At 39.7% G+C, this 23,751-nt stretch overlaps 1 protein-coding gene across 2 annotated transcripts in view; it reads left to right on the top strand.

Annotated features, from left to right (window-relative positions):
- Positions 1-23,751, top strand: part of TRPC6 (transient receptor potential cation channel subfamily C member 6) — a 108,491-nt gene that overhangs the window by 27,501 nt on the left and 57,239 nt on the right. The window contains exon 1 of one of the 2 annotated variants that reach the window (XM_075742326.1): positions 7,593-7,666. The exons of the other annotated variant lie outside the window; for it this stretch is intronic. The gene's annotated coding sequence lies outside the window, so the exon portion shown is untranslated. Of the gene's footprint in view, positions 1-7,592; positions 7,667-23,751 lie in introns of those variants that run through there. 2 annotated transcript variants of the gene reach the window in all.

A 23,751-nucleotide genomic window follows, 5' to 3' on the forward strand; every position in this document is an offset into this window, starting at 1 on the left:
TGAATTTATTCCTGCTTCACAATAGAAAGGCTCTGTAATGCATTTTCATATGGGTATTGAAATATCAACAACAATCACCTCTCAGTCTTCTCTTGTCCGGGCTGAACAGACCCAGCTCTCTCAGCCTTTCCTCATACGAGAGATGCTCCAGTTCCCTAATCATCTTTGTAGCCCTCCGCTTGACTCTCTCCAATAGTTCCTTGTCTTTCTTGAACTGGGGAGCCCAGAACTGGACACGATATTCCAGATGTGGCCTCACCAGGGCAGAGTAGAGGGGGAGGACAACCTCCCTCAACCTGCTGGCCACACTCTTCTTAATGGACCCCAGGATACCATTGGCCTTCTTGGCCATTTGGGCACATTGCTGGCTCATGGAGAGCTTGTCCACCAGGACTCCCAGGTCCTTCTCTGCAGAGCTGCTTCCCAGCAGGTCAGCCCCTAATCTGTACTGGTGTCTGGGGTTGTTCTTCCCTAGGTGCAGCACGCTACACTTGCCCTTACTGAATTTCATTTGGTTTCTCTCCACCCAGTTTTCTAGTCTGTCCAGATCTCACTGAATGGCAGCGCAGCCTTCCGGTGTGTCGGCCACTCCTCCCATCTTAGCATCATCAGTGAATTTGCTGAGGGTACACTCTGTCCCCTCGTCCAGGTCATTGATGAATATGTTGAATAAGACTGGACCCAGTACTGATCCCTGGGGCACACCACTAGCTACAGGCTCCCAACTAGACTCTGTGCCACTTATCACAACCCTCTGGGCTTTGTCATTCAGCCAGTTCTCTACTCACTTCATTGTCCACCCATCCAACCCACACTTCGTAAGCTTGCTAACGAAGATGTTATGAGAGACAGTGTCAAAAGCCTTGCTGAAGTCAAGGTAGACAACATCCACTGCTCTGCCTTCATCCACCCAGCCAGTCATGCCATCATAGAAGGCTATCAGATTGGTCAGATACAAGCTCAGAAGAAGAGTTGTAAGACTATCTCTTAAAATGAAATTTCATGGTGGTAGAGTTGATTCAAAACATGTTGTGAAAGGAATAGGGAAAATATTACATTCATTTTTTCCAAGGCTCACAGAAGCTTTCAGCTTGTAAAGTCAATCTTTCCTTTGCCATTTCAGGTTTTAATAGATCTATCAAATAGGAGTGATATTTCATGATTGGTGAATAGTAGATACACTAACCCTGTTTTAAGAACAGTACACAAAGTTTTAGAAAAAATTTTGAAGGAAAGAATAATTAGACAAAATGAAATAAAATGCATTGCAGGCTAGTATAAGACTAATTGTATATGAATAAGAAGGACAATAGTTAATTTATGAGAACTCAGTAAAGCATTTGATATAATATCATGTAGGACATTCTTTGTTAAGTTGAAAATGATTGTTGTAATTGAAGGAATTGGTTTAATGGAAGACAATAGAGTGTTGGTTTGTGGTTTCCAAATGTCTAACTTTTACAGTTTTTCTTGGTACAACTCCTTGCCTTGTCCAAGGGAATAATTATTCCTTTCCTCTTTGAAGCATTACCTATCTGAAAACTTTTTTGTATAGTGAAAGTCTTCACTGATTGAGAATAAACAATCCAGTTCCTTCAATCTTTTCTCAAGAGCTCTTTTTTGGACCTCTAATAATTTATTACCACAGATTTGCCTGTGGTGATTGGGTCCCTATTCAATCATTTGCAAAAGAAGTTTCCTCTTGGAAACAGTTCCTGTTTGTTATGTTTCTGTGTTCCCAAAATATAATTATTCATTTTCTAGGTAGAAAGAGAGGCTACCTCTATAATGGTAAATAAAACAGCTTCTGAAAACATTCCCGAGTACTGGAATGCAGTCATCTATACTATTAAATTGTTCATAGAGTCACCAAATCATAGAACAGTGTAGGTTGAAAGGGACCTGTGTAGGTCATTTAGACCAAACCCATGCTCAGAGAATGTCCAACTAGATCGTGTTATTTGTGGCATTGTTCAGCTGAGTTTCAACAGTGTCAGTTTCCAACAGTGGAGATTCCACAAATTCTCTGGCCAGCCTGTGCCACAGGGAAGAGTTCTTACTTTACACTGAATCTGAATTTCCCGTGTTGCAATTTCTGCCTGTTGCGTCTTGTCCTTTCAGTGTGTACTCTTGAGATGAGTATGGCTCAGTTATCTTTATATCCTTCCAGGAAGTCTTTGTAGAAAACAATAAGATCTCCACCTCAGCTTTTTCTTCTTCAGGCTGACCAAGTCCAGTTTCTCAATCTCTGCTTTCATTTCTTGTGCTCCAGCACCCTTGAGCATTCGCTGGACTCGCCCCAGTATGTTCATGTCTTTTTTTTGTCCTGGTGAGTGCAGAACTGGTCACAGCACTCCAGATGTGCCCAGAAGAGTCTCACCTGTGCCCAGTAAAGGGGAAGGATCTTAACATGCTGGTAGGACTCCTGCTGGTAGATCATTGTACATGGTTGATTGCCTTTCCCACAAGGGCACATTGCTGAGTCCTCTTCACCTTGAGGACCTGCAGATTCTTCCTAGAAAGCTGCTTTCTATCCAGTTGTCCTCCAGCTTGTTGCATGGAGTTAATCCATCCCAGATACAAGACTTTACAGTTGCTTTGTTGAACTTTATGATATTCCATTTGGCCCATTTCTCTAGTCTACCCTCTGAATAGCAACCGTATCCTCCAGTGTTATCAAATACTCCTCACCATCTTGGTATTGTCCAAGAACTTGCTAAAGGTGCATTCTGTCTAATCATGCATGTCATACATTAAACACTATTGACACTAGTATTCCTGCAGGGATGCCAGTGGTAGCCAGCTGCAGCTGGACTTGGTAGTGCTTATCACTACCCTTTGAGCACAAATGTCCTGTCAATTTTCTGCTCATGTTATCACGTCCCTCTCCAAACCATATCCTGCCAGTTTGTGTGTTCCACTGTAGGATCATGTTGAAGGCCTTGCTAAAATCAAGGTAAGTGGCAGCCATTGCAGTCCCTCAGCACAGTAAGCCCATCATCTTGTCACAGAAGGTAATCAAATCGGTCAGGCATGATTTGCCCATTAGTAAACCAGTGCTGGCTATGCCCAGTCACCTTGTCATCCTTTACGTACTGGAAATATCTTCTGGAAGAATTTGCTGCATAGCCTTCCTGAGGAACTGAGATTGGGCTGATTAGCCCAATCCATCTTACAGCTCCGCATATCCTACCTCTAGGTAAGCCCTGCTTTGAGAATCAGGAACCTTTCCTGATTGCCAAAATCTTTCAAAGATAGTGGAGGTCAACCTTGCAATGGTATCAGCGAGTTCCCTCAGCAACTTTGGATGTGTCTGATGTGGTCTGTTGGACTAGTGTATATTGAATTGGCTTAAGTATTGTCCAACTTAATCTTCTTGTAATATAAGTAATGCTTCACTACCCAAGACTCTGGTAATTGGTTCAGGGATCTGAAGGGCTTGATGACAAGACCTGCTGGGAAAGACTGAGGCAAAGAAAACACCGAGTACCTCTGACTTATTAATGTCCTTGGCCACTAGGTTTACTCCCCCATTGAGTAATGGACCCACGTTCTCTTTAGCCTTTTTTCACCATTGTATATGTAAAAGCCTTTCTAGTTACTTTTCACATCCTTTGCCAATTTTAACTTTACCTGAACTTTGGTTTACCTAACTCCATCCCTACATGGTGGGCCAGTACCTTTGTATTGCACTCAAACAGCTTGTTCCTTCTTTCATTACCCCTATGCTTCTTTTCTGCACCTGTGGTCAGTCAGGACTTTGTTGTTCATCCATGTTGGCCTTCTACCATGATTGCTTGACTTTCTGTACATCATAAAGGATGTTTCCATACTTTTGAGGAGGATGTCCTGAAGATCAACAAGTTCTTGACTTACTTGCCCTTCTACGGGATGCTGCTAAGCAGGTCTCTGAACAAGCTCACGTTTGCTCTCCTGAAGTCCAAGGCTCTAATTCTGCTGTTTGTTTTGCTGCCTTCTTTCAGGGTTTTGAACTGCACAACCTCACAGTCCCTGCAGACAAGACTGTTGTTGACTTTCATATCTTCAACCAATTCTTTCTGAGTAACACATTGGAAAGTTCCCTGGCGTGCTTTTTGCCTAAGCTATCTACAGTCTCCCAAACAATTCCCTTCACAGTTTGGGAATTAAGAATGTTGTTGGAACTGTTCCCAGTTGTTGGTTTTCATGCAGCCACTCTGTTTTCAACAGTGAGAGAGTTTGCTAGAACTGATAACAATGGTCGTACTTGTTGACTACTAGATGTCAACCGGCATGAGTGACCTGAAACATTCATGGGCATTTTTACTAGTGTAGATGTAGCTGAGGATTAGTCTCACAGGCCTGCAATGCAAACAGTTGAGAAAAATTGTGAAATATTTTGTACCAGCTAGTGCCAATGAAAAGAACATGTTTCTTTGTTCTGCAAAAGCAAACTTTCTTTCGCTCTAGAAAGGGAAAAGATACAGAAGAAATGACAGAGAAATTTGATTGTTTTAGATTGTGTGTGTATGCTCCCCCAAGCACTCAGCCAGTCCTGACCTGGCAAAGTTGTAAATACAGAGTTCGTTGCTGGTAAGAAACAAGTGCTCTGCCTGATCCCCCAATACCTCTGTTGCTGTACTGGTTTTCCTTCCTCCAGAAGTTTTCCATTGAGCTTAAGTTTGCTCCATGCTAATTCTAGAAGAAAAGCCTGAAGAAGTAGCTGATACTCTTTTACTCTGTCTAAACTGGTCAGTGCTCACTTCCAAAGCCGTGCATCTGAAACATGTCCTGGAAGCTTTCAGGATCACAGTGTCCTTCCTCCACCCCCACCTTCCCCATGTCCCTCCTGTCTCCATTTGGTTTTGTAGGAAAGGAACTCTCCTATGCAGGCTCGGAGGGAACCATAACTCTCTGGACTTCACTCAATGCCGAGTTTTGACTTAGTCTTAATAAATACATTTCCTGTGACAGTTTAATTTAGCTGGATATTATAGTCATAATATAACCATTGAAAAAAATTATCTCTGACAGTGCACTGAAAGGGAATGTATTTATAGTTGTACGACACAAGTGGAAATGTGTTCTTGAATCCTTCTAATAAAATCAAAATATGTCACGATAACAAAAAAGAGAAATTGGCCTGAGGAACACTTATGAATTTATTGTGTGATAGTATTTCATTGAAAAGTTATTCATGGTGTTCTAGGTAGAATTTATGATTTTTTTTTTTTTTTCAGTTTGCAGTATTTCTAATGGATATTTTACTTCCATTAACTCCTCTATATGGTACTTCCTAAACAGTACCCCTCCAAATGATACCCCCTCTGTAAGTTTATTGAAACCACTTACAAAGTTTTTGCGTTTGTAGGGCTGAGGTTTAAATCTGTGAATTGATGTAGTTCGGCAGTGATGGATACCTCAGTGTGGATGGAGGTATCCTACTCTGCCATGGCTTGTACTGAACTGGAGCTCACAACCCAGGACAGATCAAAGCTGGCTCCTGCAGAATGACCATCTCAGCACCAGTCAGTATTGCCAGAGAGACATAGCTGTACACAACGTGGTACGTAGGTATTGGCCCATTGCTGGAGTCAGTCATTTCTCATGTATCCAGAGTCTTGGAACACTACAGTAGTCCTGTGGACTCGGTAACTTCAGTTATTGAGCCAGCATGGTAGCTCTAGGCTGGCTTTGTGCAGTGCAGGCTGTAGGTCTCTGCAGCACACACCCACTGTGCATATTGTCACAGCTTTTTCATTATCTTCATCATCTCAGAGCTCTGATATGCTGCTGATGGGAGTGTGGCTATATTAACTGTGTAGAACTACTGGTTTGAAGAAGATGAAAATTGCTTCTGTACAAGGGATTGTGGAATGAGATTTCCTGAAGATCTAAGTAGCAGTCAGATTATGACTGAAAGAAGCATTATCCACAGATCAAGACACATGTGAGATTCATAAACTGTTTCTTTGTGCTATGCAAAAGTTTCTTTTATGGGAATTTTTGCTTGTTAAACATGGATTATCTTCTTACTGTTGGGCGTGGTATGGATATTCCCCTTGTTAAAAACAGGTAAACCAGAAAATTCTCTGAAAGAATAGGGAAAGTAATTTCCCAAGAAAATACAGACTTTAATGCAAGAAACGAGAGCTAAAATAATTGTTTTATGCTCAGAAAGGGACATATTATGTAAGGCTATAGAGAAACAGAATGGCAGGAGCTTTCTGCTGTGTGCGTCGTCCTGGTCCTGTCCCTGTCCAGACTGAGGACCTGTCTGGAGCATGCTGTGGTTGCCTTCCAGCCAGCAGACTGTCATTTACTTTCTTTTACGCGGGCATGAAATCTGAAGAAAATTATGAGTTCTTGGGTCTTGTTCTGACGTGGAGTTAGAGTATCAATGGGATGCACATCTGGGAACTGGGAAGAGCTCTAAGGTTCTTATCGACACTAAAAAATGAAGTGTGCTGGGGCCACTGATGTGAGCTGATGCTGAACAGCCCGTGACCATTTATTAAACTGTTAGTTACCAAAACAGGGTGGCAGCATTCAGACTGCCTAATGGAAATTTTCTATGGCCTGGGTTAACTCCTGAGCAGTGCGTGGGAATATTTGGGAGTGCAAGTTGGCTAAGCCCAAAAACATACCAGGGACCATGCTAACAATTTAGCTGTACAGACGACGGAGTTCTGCTGCCCAGGAACATTCCCTGGCACTTATTCATTTATTAGTACAGATATAGCGTAAGGACTCTAGTCATTGAGCAGGAACTCTTTGTGTGAGATGCTGTCCAGACGTGTAAGAAAACACAGTACCTTTGTAATCAACAGGTTTATGAGGGAGACAAAAGTATAAATTTTGTTTTGGTTCCAAATACCTACTGATTCTGTTTGCAGGTGTTTTGTTGTGAAGCTCCAGGGTACTCACAAAAAGTTGAAAAAAGCACATTGGGTCCTGAAAGAAAAATGTGGAGAGAGCAGATGCCCAAGAATAATCCTAATAAAGCTCCTGTGTTTCCAAAACAAATAATAAACCTTGCATATCCCAGGAAACATGGCTAGCTGAATGACAAGATTTTTGTTTTTCCCCCATATATTTCCAAAGACAAGCGATGGAACGAAACAGAGGAGGAAAAAATGCTGTGCTGTTATTGATGGATTTGAGAGGAGAGGGAGACAAAAAAACCTGAGGTTTCACAGCCATTATGAATATATAATGTTCCTAAACTAAAAAAAATCCTTTCTACTAGAATTAGAAGCAGCTTTTTTTTCAGTCTTCTTTAATTCCTTTTTAATCAATTCAGATTTACACCTATTAGAAAAAAATTAGCCATCTATTTTTTCTGGACATGCTGTTCACAATGTAAAAATGTAAATATTATTTTACAGTTAAAATATAGTTTGTACTTAATAAAAGAAGGGAGGTGTCTGCAGTAATGTGTGTGTGAAACTTGTCGATTTTGTAAACAGGAGGGAGTTTGACGAACGGAAAATTAAAACAATTGAAAGAAATTGAAGTTTCAACCAACAATGATATCTCTAGGACTACAATTGTTAAATGATATGTTAAGATATTTTCCAGAAAATGAAACAGAAAGTGAGGAAAAGTCACCCAAAAAAGCACAGCAATTTCATCCTGACTAATGGCCATGTCAGAATCCTTGGGTCTTTTGAATCCTCCTATGTAGGTAATTTGCAGTCTTTCACCTGTTCAGGAAGGTAAGCACTGGCTTAATGGAAAAATAGAGCAGTAAGAAGAAACAAAGGCTTTGAAAATATTTTAAAATGTGAAATCAAAACAAAACTGTAAGGAAAGGAATGTTTTGGTGGGGGCCAAAGATTGTAATCAATATGTTACTGATAAATGACAGTTCAGTGCGTTAATTAAATTAATGTAATGGTAGAAGAAGAATAGATCATACACCTTTAATCACTGGAGATTCTTCTTTTTCCTCATGTAGTAGAAACAGCCACATTGAAGTTTCTGGGCAGACACATTAATGGACATCAAAAATGAAACTCTGGCATCTGTTTAATCTTTGCCCGCAGGCGAGCGTTCATTCTGCTGACTTTCTAAGCTGGCCTGATGTGAACCTCCATCAACTGCAAAGCTGAGTAACCACAGCTAACCCAAAAGTTCAGTCTGAGCCGTCTGCCTTCCAGCTGAGCTCGTAACCCAAATGCTGCACCATACCAATGGCATTTACAAGCTAAGAGCAAGTCCAGGCCAAGCTGGCATCCATGTGTGAAGGACTGTGTATACACACCCATACAGCGGTTCTCTGGGGGAACAGTAAGCCATTTATACTATGCATATGAAATGCCTGATTTAGTAGACAGCCAAAAACATTAAGTGCATATATGCTAATAGTACCTGCAGAATTAAAATGAGAACGCCAAGTAATTTCTTATGAATACAGACCAAGAGACTACTTATAATTGAGAAGTTAGATTCTTGAAGTTCCATGAAGTATGATACTTTTAGCTAGGCAAGGATCTTTCCCACATTTTTTGATAGCATAGAGTGGATTCGAAGTGGTTATACTGAAGTATAAATCCTTGTATCCTTGTAATCTCACTGGTGCTATGTAGTCCTCAGGGAATGGTTTTGGGGAACGTTCAAGAAACCTGCCTTCACTTTTCAGGTCTGAATTTACTAGAGGAGGAGAAGATTCTTAACTTTCTCATTGCCTCAGTCTCATACTTTATTGCAGTGCTACTTGTTTTTAGGTTACCATGAAAGATTGGACATGATCATTCAAATCTAGCCTCATGTAATAGAAGTTATTTATATGAAAAGATGAATCTTAAACAACTTTCTGATTTAAGTTCTTTATACTTATCTGCTGAAACCACAGTGCTAAGATAGGCAACCACAAATGCCTATGAAGATTGTAAACTAAAACAAAGCTGCTTCTGAAATCTGTGGTTTAAAATTGCAGAAAATTTTTAAAATGGGATCAAAGTATTTCATAAAGTCTTTGAAAGATCTCTTCTATGGGTTTTGAAAGAGGGTATAGAGTAGCGATAGAATGTGGCTATTTTAAATGCTGTGAAAGATATACTAATTGATTGTTTCATTCACAAAGTTTATTCTCTTGCCAATTTGCATTAGTAATCACATTTTAAATTTTGTTTCAGTAATTCACTTAGAATTTATCTATTGTCTTTGTCTCCTGTAGAAATATAATGAAACATATGCCAGTAAGTTCTTACAAGTCAGTAAAACTTAAATCTCCAGTTATCTGTGAACATTTATATCTTAATTATAGGGTTAAAATCACATGCACACCTCTACCAAAAATGTGATATGCAATATTTTTCTAAATTTACACATATTGACTTATGTTTTACATAGTGCAGCAGAGCAGAATACATTTGTCTTCTAAGAGTTGTAATTTTGATCATTGCCAAGTCATACAGTGAAATTCCAGCCTCGTTAAAGTAAGCAGCAAAACTTTTGAAATTTTGTCTTTGATGAAGTAAGAGTTTTATCCCAGTTGGTTTTTGTGTTTTGGATTTTTTGTTTTGTTTTTTTAATATTGATGTTCTAATACAGTGTGGTATCTAAATTAAGATGCCTGCTTATTTTAAGTGGTTCATCTCTTCCAAACAGATAGTATTACTTCATCTTATCACAGGACTTTTCAGACCCTTTTTGAGCATTAAAGGTCCAGACCAGTTCCCACACAAGTCAGCAACACTTGGATCAGATCCAAAGAGATGTTTGGCTTTATCTAGCTTATGCTGACATGGTACAAATCTAACTGCCCGGGGAATTTTCACATCATTATTTGACCTTTTGCAAAAGCTTAGACTGAGTATCAGAAAACTGTGTTTTTAAGAGGGCATTGGTTCTTATGTAAACCTCTGGGATCCATGCTTTAAATCTGATTACTGGTATGACTTCAAGCATAGTTCTATGTATTCTACTTTATAGATAGAGGCACAGTTTGAAAAACTAGTATCCTTCAGGTTCCAGAGGCAATGTTGTGATAGTCAGAATGATTTAAGGATGTTGGCAAGGTAAGGTTTGTGGATAGAGGTGTTACCTTTCTTGGACCAATTAGTGTAGACTTGAGTCAGAACATGAAATTGTCTTAATCTTCTCAGATAACTTTAGTGAAGTATATGTAGGCATGCTTAGCTCATTTTATAATCAGTGGAGATAAATAGGCATTTCTAATGTGCAATTCAATTTGGACATTTACTGGGGGCGATGAATCATGCTGTGGAAGGGCTTATTTCTATCCGTCAACTGTGGTGGTGCTTTGGGGTGCCTAGCTCAGTTGCAGATGTCTGCATTGTGTATATCTATATTTAGTCAAATCAATCCCATCTGATTGTGTCACACATAATGGGTATGATTAGACATTATCTCATTTTCTAAGTGAGTTCTGGTGTCAACATGAGTATACTCCATTAAAAGATGACAGATTATTTTCTACTGTGTTGAATGACTAATGTTTAAATTTTTTTGAAGAAAACTACACCATACTGACATACAGTATGTTTCTCACTAGTGGATTTCTTGTGCAGCTTGAGTCAGAAAGACGTAGTGTAGTAATGTAGACTGTGTACAACAGGAGAGAGCATGCTTGACAAAAGAGCTCCCTCCAGATCTCATTAGCAGTAGAAACGTGAATGAATCATAGTCCTGAGTCCTTTCAGGGAGTACTTGGAAATGCTTGGGGCATTCTGCTCAGGTGTGTTGGAATCTGCTGTGTAACAGCATGAGGACCAAAGGCTGATTTAGTCCTTATAGGCAGAGTTGCTGGCGTCCAAACAGTCCTTCAAAAATTCAACCATTCAAAGGAAGGTGATTGAAGATGAGTTTGATAAGTTCTATTAACAACATTTAACAAATAAAATCAAAACAAGAGGTGATAAGGAATTTGTTGTTCTTTGAGTTCTAATTAGAAAAATAAAGCATTAATTTAGAAATAAATTTTTAACATTATAGACTCAATCATGCTAAGCTCCACTAAGTTTGTGATTTGAATTTGATGATATATTTAGATATTTCTCCCAAGTTATTGCCAAGTGTCTGGACTTTAGCATTGGAAACAATTGCAGTGCTTGTTCCTTAGACACTGGTTTTCGCATCCTGATTCCTGCACACCTTGTTAACACACAAATGCATACACGTCCCTCCCTTGCTCATTTCCCCTATCTAAATGTGAAAAGGTTCAAATATAGATGTTAAAGGAATGAAGTGGAATCCACTGGTGAACAGAAATTTCCTGTGGCCTAAAATGTGTGTATATGATAGCTTTAGGAAGGAGCCTGTAGTGCCCTCAAAAGAACAGATTGACGAGATATTTAGAGACATTTAAGCAGAGAGATACTTGTGGGGTTGCCTGTGTTGCAAAATAAGAATTAGGAGGCTTTAAATACTACATCAGTAAATAATCATAAGGGCAAAAGCTTTCTCATAAAATGAGTGAAATTCATTTAGTTATGTGTAGTATTGTCAAATAACTTCTGTCATGTCATTGAATTCAGTGCACATGAAATGGATGTGAGTTTTTATTCTGGCGTAGTGGCAAAAGGGGTTTCAGTGTTCGCAGTCATCACCAGATACAGGTGCCCCATGCAAAGCGCTGTGGCTGCCCATCACAAAAGCAATTTCAGAAGCTCAGGAAATAGAACGCGAGAAGTAATGTTTCACAAAACACAGGACATTTATTAGTTCTTTACTAAGGACAGCATTTAGGACATACTTCTTTAATCCTAGCAGAACAGGTGATTTGGGAACATTATTTAGCTTCTGACAGTGTTGAACAAAAAACCCACCCTAAACATAGCAATGCTTACTGCCACATGGATGTAAGAGCTTGCATTTTACTCCATTGCATTTTACTATTCTGTAATATTTATTATTCAGTCTCTAAAAGTTTTGCTTTTGCAAAGCCTGAAGAAAAGTGCACTGTTGCTTAGGGATCTGGTGTCACAATGATATTGTTTCCTGAAGCAAAAGTAGACGAAAATTGATTGTTACATCTCAGGGCCTCTAATACCAAGTATGAGATGCTAACACGAGACTCATTTTTCCTTTTAAGGCACAAAGATGGCAATTTGGCAACTAGCTTGTGAACTTCACGATCAGGATTAGAATGTGTCATTTTGATGCTAGGCAAAGCACTTAAGATTCCTTTAAACTTTGCACGGGTGAGTCTACAGAGAATCCCAAATTAAGGGATTTGCTCCATGCCTGCAGTCACTGAGACCTTACATTTCCTCACTGATGAACTTCAGGACAAAAAAAAAACCAAAACAAACCACCACAAAAAACCCACAAAAAAAATTGCCCTAGAAAATAAGCTGCTTCATCTGTTAAGTTCTTTTGGTCCTATCCTAAATGTGTTAACATCAACGGGAATTTTTTCCTTTCTTGTCTGTGGGTCTTGGATTTGAATTGCTGCTATTTTGAGGGAAGCAGAATCAGCTTAATTGGTTACTTTTTTGAGGGAAACAGAATCAGCTGTAAAGACAAATGGATTATGGATGTCCAGGGCAGTTCCAAGTTCCAAGTAGTGACATCTACAAGTTTCTTTTTTCCAATTTACTAACTTTCTTTTTTTCTCCCCTCAAAGACTAATTGACCTGGGAGGTCAGCTTGCAGGTCTTCAGTGATTTTGTGGAAGTGATGATAGGTGTAAAAAGCCTTTCTGGGGTAAGAGGTAATGTGAATTTTGGCTATCTAAGAAAGCAACAGGTTCAGACTGTTTCCTTATATGTCATTGATGTAATCTCATGTGAAAATAATAACCGAAATGCTTAACCACCTGCTATTTCAGACCCTGAATGTAGCAGTACAGCTGTGAGTAGAAGCAGTGTAATCCTGTTATGCCAGAGAGGGACTGAAGCTTCAACCAGGAGCTGTATATTTGTTCCTTTTCTTGCAGTCCATTTATCCACAAGGATTCCTACATACAGCTTGTGCAGCATGGCTATTGAGGAGTGGTGTTTCAAAGATGTATATCAACAGGTCTGTAAATCTTTCACTATTCCGGAGAAGCACATTTAGGCCACCTTGCTAGTCTCTGTACTTCCGGGAATGGAGAACACAAAAAGATTATTTTATTTTTCTTTGTATCTCTGTAGCTGGTGGTATAGCGTGAGGGTTCCCTCTAAATATGCAGACGTGATGAGTTTGGACAGGGTACTTTCACTGGCATTGAAATCCAGTGAAATGTTTTGTAGGGCACAAGAATTCTTCAAGTAAAACAAGAAACATAGAGTTTGAACAGAGCAAAGCAGTTTGTTTTCATTTCTTTTGTTTTCTTTCCTTGTGGAAAAATGTTGGTTCAATCATGCAAAAGGAGGAGGAGGACATGCAGCCAGAAAGGGCCCAAGAGTGCACTCTCCTGGAGTGTGTGTGATCCAGATTCAGGCCACCTCTGACACCCATGGATTTTAGTTTTGCAGAGAGACATCCAAGATCATATATTGCTTCAGGAAACCAAGTTTGTATTCTTGAGTAATTTCCTGACCTGAGGTCCTGGTTGTTAACTTTTCCTTGAATTTTCTCATGCTCTGCCCTATTTAAAGAACATTTTTCCCCTTTGGATCAACTGCCATCTTCTCATTTTTTAAGTGCCTTAAATAATCCAGGTGCCAGCATGAGAAGTATGTTTGTGAGTCAAATTTCTTACATTGTTTTCCTTCTTGTCAACAGTGCTTCCTGATACAGTTGTGGAATGATAACACAACCCTTTTAGGTCATTCAGCCAATTTTTTATGGGCCAGTCCAGCAAGTCCTACTTAGAAAACTCTCTCAGACTTCATTCAGTTTTTTCTCTAAGAGAAGATCTCCAATGAAGACTGACGTTGTTCCAATGATATTGTTTGATATTTGATCTTTATTTGTTTCTGACTGTAACTCATTTAAAAGTATTTTTCCTTTCCCTGCCTTATGTTAATGTTTGCTTCTCTTTTTTTTTTGTTAACTGAAATGAGTCAAAAACTTGAAAAAAACTTGCCTCTGAGGCAGCAGAAGTGAAAGGAAATATGTGGTCTCTGTCTTGGGGTTGTTTTTCTTCTCTAATCAGTTTGCAATTAAGTTTAGCATCCTTTCAACAAGTTCATTACTGCTATTGTAAAGCTGTCATGATTGCTCTAGCAATTACAGTAAACAACAATTTCAACAGAGGTGCAGTACACATGAAAAGTTATGCAAAGAAACACTGAAGAGTTAGACCATGATAAATAGACTGTTATGATTGATGATGCAGAGAAGGGGAATGTAACATATTAAACTTATTTTCTGCCTGCTATAGCAATGAAAACACATTTATTTTCTTAGAAAAGATGAGGTTGACACAGCATATGAGCATACTTTTGCTATTAGTGACCTGTCCACAGAATGAAATAAAGTAAAAAAGAAATACAACAAATTCAATTAAAATCTGTGGCCTAATTTTCAGAAGTTTTGTAGGACTCCTGGTTAGAAACCAGTGTAGAAACAGATGAATAGAGAGCAGGACAAATAGTACAAGTTGTGTATGAAGGCCTGAGAACAAGGTCCCCACATTTTGTATTTGCTAGTAATTCTAGGGCACTGTGCTGTTCTCCATCCAAACTGCATTAATCAGAAGAAAGGTAAAATTGAATGAGTTTTTATAAGGAACATTGAGTATTCATCTCTTTGTATCTATTATTTCCACTGTTTCTACTTTTTTTCATCTTTTCCTTTTATTGGATCTTGAAGTTATTTTTAATTTGCTCTTCATTCTTTAACTGTTTGTGTAAATTTTCTCACAGTGGATAACAGAAGTCTATTCTCTTCTGCATGATTCTTCTCAGGCTCTCTCGTAGTGTCTGTCCTTTTCCCCCAGTAGTCTTTTCCATTATTGTGTTATGTTTTGAGAAATAGAAAACACAATAAATATCCAAAAGCATGCAGACCTCAAAAAAGTTCATCCACCTTATTTTTAACTTAGTTCTGTTAGTGCCAGGAATTGCACAGCTTTAAGGGGACACAAAAAGTGCTTCAGTAAGAAATTCACCCATTCTGAAACTAAGGGTGGCATTAAATGAATCTATTCACTTTTTTGGATAGCTGAACTAGTTTTTTCACAGTGAACTTGGCCTTGATGCTTCATATCACTATTACTTATTTATAGGTAAAATGTAAAGTATTTTTAGAAAAAAGAAAAAGCTCATTCTTTGCTTACAAGAGTTCTTTATTTAGGTCATATAAAAAAAAAAGGAAATGGGAAATTTTATACAATATACATGAAATGTGGATAAGGAAATGTAGTTCTGGCTGTGTTTCCAAAGATACCACTCTAGAGTCAAGCTGCAATGAGATTTGTAGCAAGGTAAGGAGAGGGTAACAGTTACACCGGACACTAGCTTCTTTGAGCTAAATTCAGCAAAGCTCTAGGTGATCTGAATTACCTTTTCTGCTTCCACAAATGAGATAATTGGATACTTTTCCCCCTTCAGTGTTAAGTACTGGAATGCTTTCACTTTGATTTTCTGAGTAGAGATCATTTTCTGTTGCTTGTCTTCTATGTGCAGATAATCAGGTATCTCTATAGAAAGGTTTTCTTTGGGCAGTGTGCAAGTGGTATGTGAGGAGATTTTGATTTTTTGCATAAACAACTGAAGTTTCAACTTTGGGATATTTCACTTTCTCTGCTTACTACTAGAAAAAGCAATTCAAAGTGAGCCTGGACTATTGAACAACTTGACTAATGTTGAATAAGCTGGGGAGTTGAACAGGTTGATTCGATACCTTCTAAAATTGTCCAATACATTTGCTTAATACCCTGTATCAGTGTGGAACTGAAGCATTGCACAAACCCCTAGAGTAAATTGACAGGGTTTTTTTTTTATCATTCTCTCCTAGTTGATATTCCACTTTATTATTTACATATCAGACTATCTTGCATCCACTGATTTTTCTGTGTACAGCAACCGACGTACCAATGAACCAATGGAAGTCAAAGCTCAGCGCTCAGCAAGGAGGTGGAATGGCCACTCCACTGGCTTCTGCTCCAGCGAAGCATTCTGAGTGGAGTGGCCTAGACCTGTGGTGCTCTTCTCCTTAACAGAGGGTTTCTAAGTATTTGGAACCCTGTTTGATGACAGCTTTTGTGGACATAATTACCTTGCTTCATCCCAGTGTGTTAGCATAAGTTCACTTTTTTATGTATTCCTGGAAGGTCAAGACTCACATGGATTGTAGGTAGATTTATTGTTTGTATTGTGAGACAGTTTTTTAGTGTAATACAAAGAGAAATTTCCTACTAAGCAGAACAGAGCTGGAGATAGACAGCAATGGTTTAGTTGTAGGTAAATACAGTTTAACCTTGCACAGCCTGAAGTATTTTAGAGTGCCTTTTACTTGCACAGGCGATGTCAAACTGATTCTTTTCAGTCTCCATATATCTACTTCATCTTTATATCACAGTTGCATGTTCACAAAGTATGTTCATGATGATGGTAGGTAAAATCAGGAATTTACATCAGGAAGATCCATCTGGGGACTTGTCATGTTCTGATTCCTCTTGCATCATCAGTAATCTGTGAAAGCTCAGTCAAACAAAAAAGGCAAGAAAATGGAATTCTTTAAAAGGAATAAGGGAATGAATGTGGTTTTTATAAGCTTAATTAAACAGTCTTCACAACTAATTGCTTGAGGTGATTAGTAAATCTAATGAAGAATAACGATTGTGGTTCTTTTTTTCCCCCTTTTTACTCTGCAGAGAAAGTAATTATTGTCTGCACTCACTATAATACACGTGCTATTACATAAAAAATGATCAGTAGCTGTGTTGGGTTTTCATGGCAAAGTTTTGGTAGCTGGGGGGGCTACAGGGGTGGCTTCTGTGAGAAGCTGCTGGAAGCTTCCCCTGTGTCTGACAGAGCCAATGCCAGCCGGCTCCAAGACGGACCCGCCACTGGCCAAGGCCAAGCCAATCAGCGCCTCTGTGATAACATGTTTAAGAAAGCGAAAAAAACAGTTAGGGAGAGCTTTTGCAGCCGGAGAGAGGAGTGAGAAGATGTAAGAAACTCTGCAGACACCAAGGTCAGTGCAGAAGGAGGGGCAGGAGGTGCTCCAGACGCCGGAGCAGAGATTCCCCTGCAGCCCGTGGTGAAGACCATGGTGAGGCAGGCTGTCCCCCTGCAGCCCATGGAGGGAGGATGAGGGGGTGTAGAGATTCCACCTGCAGCCCATGGAGGACCCCACGCCAGAGCAGGTGGAGGCACCTGAAGGAGGCTGTGACCCCGTGGGAAGCCCATGCTGGAGCAAGCTCCTGGCAGGACCTGTGGCCCCGTGGAGAGAGGTGCCCAGGCCAGAGCAGGTTTGCTGGCAGGACTTGTGACCCCGTGGGGGACCCACGCTGGAGCAGTTTGCTCCTGAAGGTCTGCACCCTGTGGGAGAGACTCACGTTGGAGAAGGTCGTGAAGGACTGTCTCCCGTGAGAGGGACCCCACGCTGGAGCAGGGGAGCGATGAGAGGAGTCTTCTCCCTGAGGATGAAGAAGCGGCAGAAGCAGCGTGTGATGAACTGACCGTAACCCCCATTCCCTGTCCCCCTGTGCCGCTGAGGGGGGCGGAGGTTGAAGCCGGGAGTGAAGTTGAGCCCGGGAAGATGGGAGGGGTGGGGGGAGGTGTTTTAAGATTCGGTTTTATTTGCTTGGTAATAAATTAGATGAATTTCCTCTCTCTAAGTCCAGTCTGTTTTGCTCATGACGATAATTAGTGAGTGATCTCTCCCTGTCCTTATCTCGACCCACAAGCATTTTGTTATACCTTTTCTCCTTTGTCTAGTTAAGGAGGGGGAGTGATGGAGCGGCTCTGGTGGGCACCTGGCCTTCAGCCGGGGTCAACCCATCACAGTAGTGCTAAAAGATGGCCTACTCTTTGTACAGGTTTAGCACTGCTTGCTACAAAATGTTCGAATGGAAATTTGGCATTCTTGGAAATGGAAAGTGAATCCAAGCTCTGTATGGCAAGTCCATCTAGACACAGAGCTTGTGTTCCCTCTGTGTTATTTCCAGTTTTTGTACTTCAATGGCCATCGTTCGTTCTGCTGCTGGATTGTTCAAAGGGAAAGAATGGTTCGCGGAAAAACAACTATATGCACTATATATAACTATAATATTTTATTTTGATAAATTGTTTGTTATATGAACACTTTGAAGTTTCCGTGGTTTGAGGAATCAGAGAATCCCTGCAAATAGTTGATTTATCTATCAATAGCCAGGAGAGTTTGAAAACAAGAGAGCACGCCTTGTTAATTTTCTGAAGTCCTTTTTAAGTACTATAAAAATGTTGTATCAGCTAAGTGATATTCCTTGGAGATAGCATATTTATGTTTTCTAAAATCACTTCACAAGATTCCTCGCTGGAAATTATGAGCTGTTGTAAAATGGCGCTGAGTGAAGATGAAATAGGATTATTCCCAGGAACCAAGAAACAGCCATAGATGGATCTTTTCATAATGGATAGAAGTTAAGAACGGAGTCATCCATCAGCCTATTCCTGTCAGAAGGGGGATTTTATTATACTGCTGGACTTCTCCCTGTCTCAGAGGTGAAAGACAGTTGAAGAGTGGTAATAATACAGAGAGGAGAGACAAACGCTGTCCTGCATCCTGAAAAAATTGTACCATGTGCTCTGGGAAAGTATACATGCCTTCCATATTTCAAAGAATCAGAAATGGAAATGGTAGATGATCTTTTTTTGCTGCAAATGTAATCTGGTTGGGATTGTTGGTTTTTAGAGGTAAACCCCCTACATTTATTTCTTACAACTATAAGACAAGAGATTTTGAGCCCTGACTACCTGGGTAGGTAGCTATCTGTCTGCCAGAATCTGGTGTATCTCCATGCAGATTTTGTACGACGTTTCCCCTGTGTGCATTCCCTGGGGAATGTAAAGTAGGGTGCCTTTTTGGCATGTTCTGGTTTGCTTGATTGTTTTTAACAGCTGTCTTCTAGGCTCAAACCACATAAAGTGCAGCCCATTGCTGCCCTAAATAGCTTTTGTTTTACACATAAAACTGGAGTACCCAAAGGATTGGGAAGAACGATGCATTATTTTTCAATTTTTGTTCTAGTATTTTAATTTTATTGTATATTATTATTTCCAGGAAATTTATTAATATCTGCTGGCAGATTTTGAATATGGATGAAGTAGGTGACAGTATTGTCTCTAATTAGTGTGCCTTTAAAAATAAATGAATGAGTTAAGAAGGTGCTTGGGGAGAAGCATTTCACAAATGAGGTTAATTATCAGAGATGTCAGAAAGCAGAGTTCAGTTTAGGAAAAAAACCCAGCAGAATGAACAAGGACTGTGGTAAAAGGTAGAAAGGTACAATTAAAATAAACTGAAGAGGGCCAATAGTAGCAAGATTTTGAAGTTTCTCTGCTTTTAAAATGTCATCCCAAATGTGGCAGCTTTACAAGCTGAAGTGAAATTAATCTTTAAAAATGCAACTCCACTGTTATCAGAAGACTAATGCCTCAGGACCATAATAGGACATCTCTTCATATCTGAGGCATAACTTAAATATATCTTTGCCCAGCATTGCTTAAATTTTCTTTCTCCTTTCCATTTTTTTTGTCAACAATATTCAACCAGGACTTTTTCTTGTCCCTGTGTGCAGTGTCCCACAGATCTGCCTATTCTAGCAAGCAAACCAGAATACTCCGTGAGGTGCTGTTGCTAAAGGCTGCTAAGTTAGGTTTACCCAGCATTTCACAGATTTACGCAGTCTTTTACATGCTGCAGCTACCTACAGTGGTCGGCTGTGGTCAGCTGGAGTCACGGCCCCTGCGGTTCCGCAGCTGGGCTTTTGCTGGAGCTCCGAAATGCGTAACTGTACTGGAGAGTCCTGCCTCTTCCGCCCGGGCTCTTTGCTTTGGGGGTGTGAGCTAGTGACTGCTGCTGGTGACTACTTTCCTTGTTGACAAGAGGTGGAGGCAGACAGTCTTCCCTTAGTTTGTAAGGTTTTTTAGTGAAATTATGGTATGTGGCACTTTTTTAAAAGAAAAAAAATGGTTTGTATGAGTGTTCTTAAATTGTGACATTTACGAGTTTTTATTTAATCAGGTAAACATATGGTCTTGCACTAATGAAATTGTTATTTTTTAAAATACTAATAGGACTAGATGACCTTTAAAGGTCCCTTCCAACCCAAACTATTCTGATTCTATACTGATGGTGTCACTTCCCTGACTGAAGACAGCCTGAAATTGTAGCTGCACGAAGTATGAACTGCCCTGTTATTCCAAATCAGATATCTGACGTTTCCTGCCTTTATTTCAAGGTCTCCTGGTCCCAGCAGTGTTAAGCCTTACAAGTAGTAAAGCACTATTAAATGGGATTATATGTGCCTTATTGAAACTCCAAGTAGTTGCATCTTGGGTTTTTTTTTCCCCTCTAAAGGTCAAGATATGCTATGCAAAGTATGTTTCATACATTATTGTGTGTACTATTCAGAAGAGGGTAACTACTTTTAGAAAAAGGTTCTGAGCTGTACTGTCAAATATCTTAAATGACTTGAATTTCAAACTGGGGTTAGAGAACACAGGGGAAAATTTTCCTCAGCTCTATTTTTTACAGTTATTTAATCTTGTAGGTGGAAGTTCACGATCAGAATCATGAGGCTTACATCAGTGTTCATCTCCAGCTATGAGCCATAGTTGTATAAGGTTTCGCAAGGCAAGAAGGGTTGGATATGGAGGATGATAGGTGATGATATAGTAAGTCAGTGTTGCTGCAGAGTTTATAGGCTGTTGCTGCAGCATCAAGAGCTCATGCCAATGAACTTTGACATTTCAACTCTGGAATTTGCTAATGAAGAATGCGCTGCAACATAGCTAATCAATTAATGGTTGATCTCCCTGTCATTCTGATACTTTGTACTCAGATGGTATTTTCTTTTACAGCTGTTGTTTGATTTCAGACATTGATGATGATCAGAGGGCTGGAGCACCTCTCCTGTGAGGACAGGCTGAGAGAGTTGGGATTGTTCAGCCTGGAGAAGAAAAGACTCCGGGGACATCTAATTGTGGCCTTCCAGTACCTGAAGGGGCCTATAGGAAAGCTGGGGAGGGACTGTTTATCAGGGCATGGAGTTACAGGACAAGGGGTAATGGCCTTAAGCTGAAAGAGGGTAGATTTAGGTTAGACATAAGGAAGAAATTCTTCTCTGTTAGAGTGGTGAGGCACTGGAACAGGTTGCCCAAAGAGGTTGTGGAGGCCCCCATTCCTAGACGTGTTCAAGGCCAGGTTGGATGGGGCTTTGGGCAACCTGGTCTAGTGGAGGGTGTCCCTGCCCATGGCAGGGGGGTTGGAACTAGATGATCTTTGGGGTCCCTTCCAACCCAAACCATTCTGTGATTCTATGATATTTATTAGAAAGGAACCTAAATCAAGATCAGGTGTCTGAACAACTGAGTTCTTCAGATTCTAAAGAAAAATTGTAACTCAGACCGGTTTCTAATCCTTACGCTTATTTGCACTAATCTATTTAGTGTATTTTTCTCTTAGGCGTGAACTGATTTTATAAATATGAATCCATTAACTGTAAATTACCACTACACTAAATCAGGTTCCATGTCTCTTATAGATTGTGGCTTTACTCAGAGGAGCAATGCAAATGTAATTTTGTCTCTAGTTTATAGATGTACTTTCCTGTTGCCTAATTTAATAATCTTTATCCATACTCAACTTCGTGTAACAAAATATTCAGAAATGAATTTTTATTAAGCTACATTGTTACAGCATGCACACATCTATGTGATACTTACAAATATTAAAATTATTGGCCTAAATCTGAAGCTATTCTAACTCCTGGTCAGAGAATGAGAAAAGAAATAGTCCTTTGAAGAGGTTCCTGTGCTTTTCTTGTTTATGAGGCACCCAGAGGAAAGCTGTTCACCTTTTAGGGTAAGCTGATCAGCCTCCAAACCCTAGAGAACATGCCACTGCGATGTGCTCCTTACTGCTGTGGGGATCACAACAGATTATAACAGAAACTGTCAGAATCTGCTACGGGCTATGGAAACAGCTACAGATACGGGAGTGCCTTTACTGAATCTTTCTGCCCAGTGTAAAGGATTCAAAAGACGAGCTAGTACCTCTCCTCAGTTCTACCTGTGGTTCAAGAAAACCTTTTGAGTCAGACACCTATTTGCAATTATATATATGATTAGGTATGTACATGATTTTATATATAAAAATATATATTAAAATATATATAAATATATATATAAAAATATATAAAAATATAAGACGGGTAAATTACAGACCTCACAGTATCCTTTCTCCAACAGGGAACAAAAGCAATGTCTAAGAATAACTATGATACTAGTGAAGACAAGAAGCCATACTGTCCTAGCTTCCTGCAGTTTATTGCTCAGAGACTACAGAAACTTTCTATTTAATCCCAGCACTGGATTTCTGTTTGCTGAATTTGTGTAGTTACCCCTTGAACCTATTGTTAACTGTAGTACCCATAGCACTGTGTGGTGAGTTCTACATACTAACTAACTGCACTGTATAAGGGAGCACCTTCTTTTTCTTGTTTTGGACCAGTTATTTGCTACTTTACTTACTGCTCTATTTTCTTCAGTTTCCTTTGTAGGGAAGGGTTACAGGCTCTGCTTGTACTTTTTCTTGGGAAAAAAAAAAAAAGGGAGAACAGGCAGTATAAGTCATCAGCTCTCCCTCCAAGTGCTATTTAAAAACATGCCTATGTGTGGTCAAAGTCAAAGAAGACATGACAGAAGGAAAATGCACACTATAGAGGCACAATGTTGAGTTGCCAGATAGTTTTAAACATGTCGTTCTGTCAGTTCATTGGCATATGCTCTCTAGAGGGAAGGTGAGTGTGTGTGTATGTATGTGTGTAAATGGGTCTGTGCTCTTTCTAGGCTCCTGACTGGTTTTTTTGATACTTGCTAGCAGAAGTTCTGTAGGTGCCTTATGATCACTCAGAGATTTGAGCAAGAGAACTGTGCATGAGCTCTCCTGGGGGCAGGGAATCAGATAAGGGGACCACAAATGTCTGCATTTGTGAACTGTAGACGGTGAGCAGATAATGAAGCATTAAATGCTCAGAAAATATCCTGACCCTTCTGGACCCATAGGTTTCAATGTGTTTTCTGTTTAGTATTAACTAAAACTAGAGATGTCGTTGCTTTCAGGTTTAATGCAGCTCAGCTGACGGACCACTATTACTGATTTAAATATGAATAATATGCCCAGGTTCTGTTTATGTGGTTGTGACATGGGTAACCACAACACAGAGCTTGATAGAGGAAGTCCGCATGTCTTCTAGATCATCTACTTATTCACTTGGTGAGTGAATACAAAATGTTGATTGAAAGAAAATAGTATGGTTTGTATTATAGCCTATTGTTCTGCATAACACTCACAGTATGAATATAATATGGCGCAAAACAGGATGGTGCAATGGACAGAGGGGAGAGCACAAGGGAAAAATGAAGTTGTACTGAGAAACATGGTAGACAGTAGTCTTTGTGGCACAGGCCAATATTACTGTAGGTGTTAAGAAGCATTAGTCTGTAGACTTCCATACACTTCAGGGTGACTTTAACAACCACTGTCACCACAAGAATCCAGTCTCCCTCTTGTTTCACTCCCTGCCACTGATTCCTGTCCTCATACTACCTTCTACCATGGACCAGCACAGGTGTTTGTATCTGTTGGTGACCTCAGCTTAGAGTAAGCATTTTTTAATTTTTTTATTTGTTCTTTTTTTTCAGAAATATTAATTTTCAT

This window comes from Balearica regulorum, chromosome 1 (assembly GCF_011004875.1).
Source record: "Balearica regulorum gibbericeps isolate bBalReg1 chromosome 1, bBalReg1.pri, whole genome shotgun sequence".
NCBI lineage: Eukaryota > Metazoa > Chordata > Aves > Gruiformes > Gruidae > Balearica > Balearica regulorum.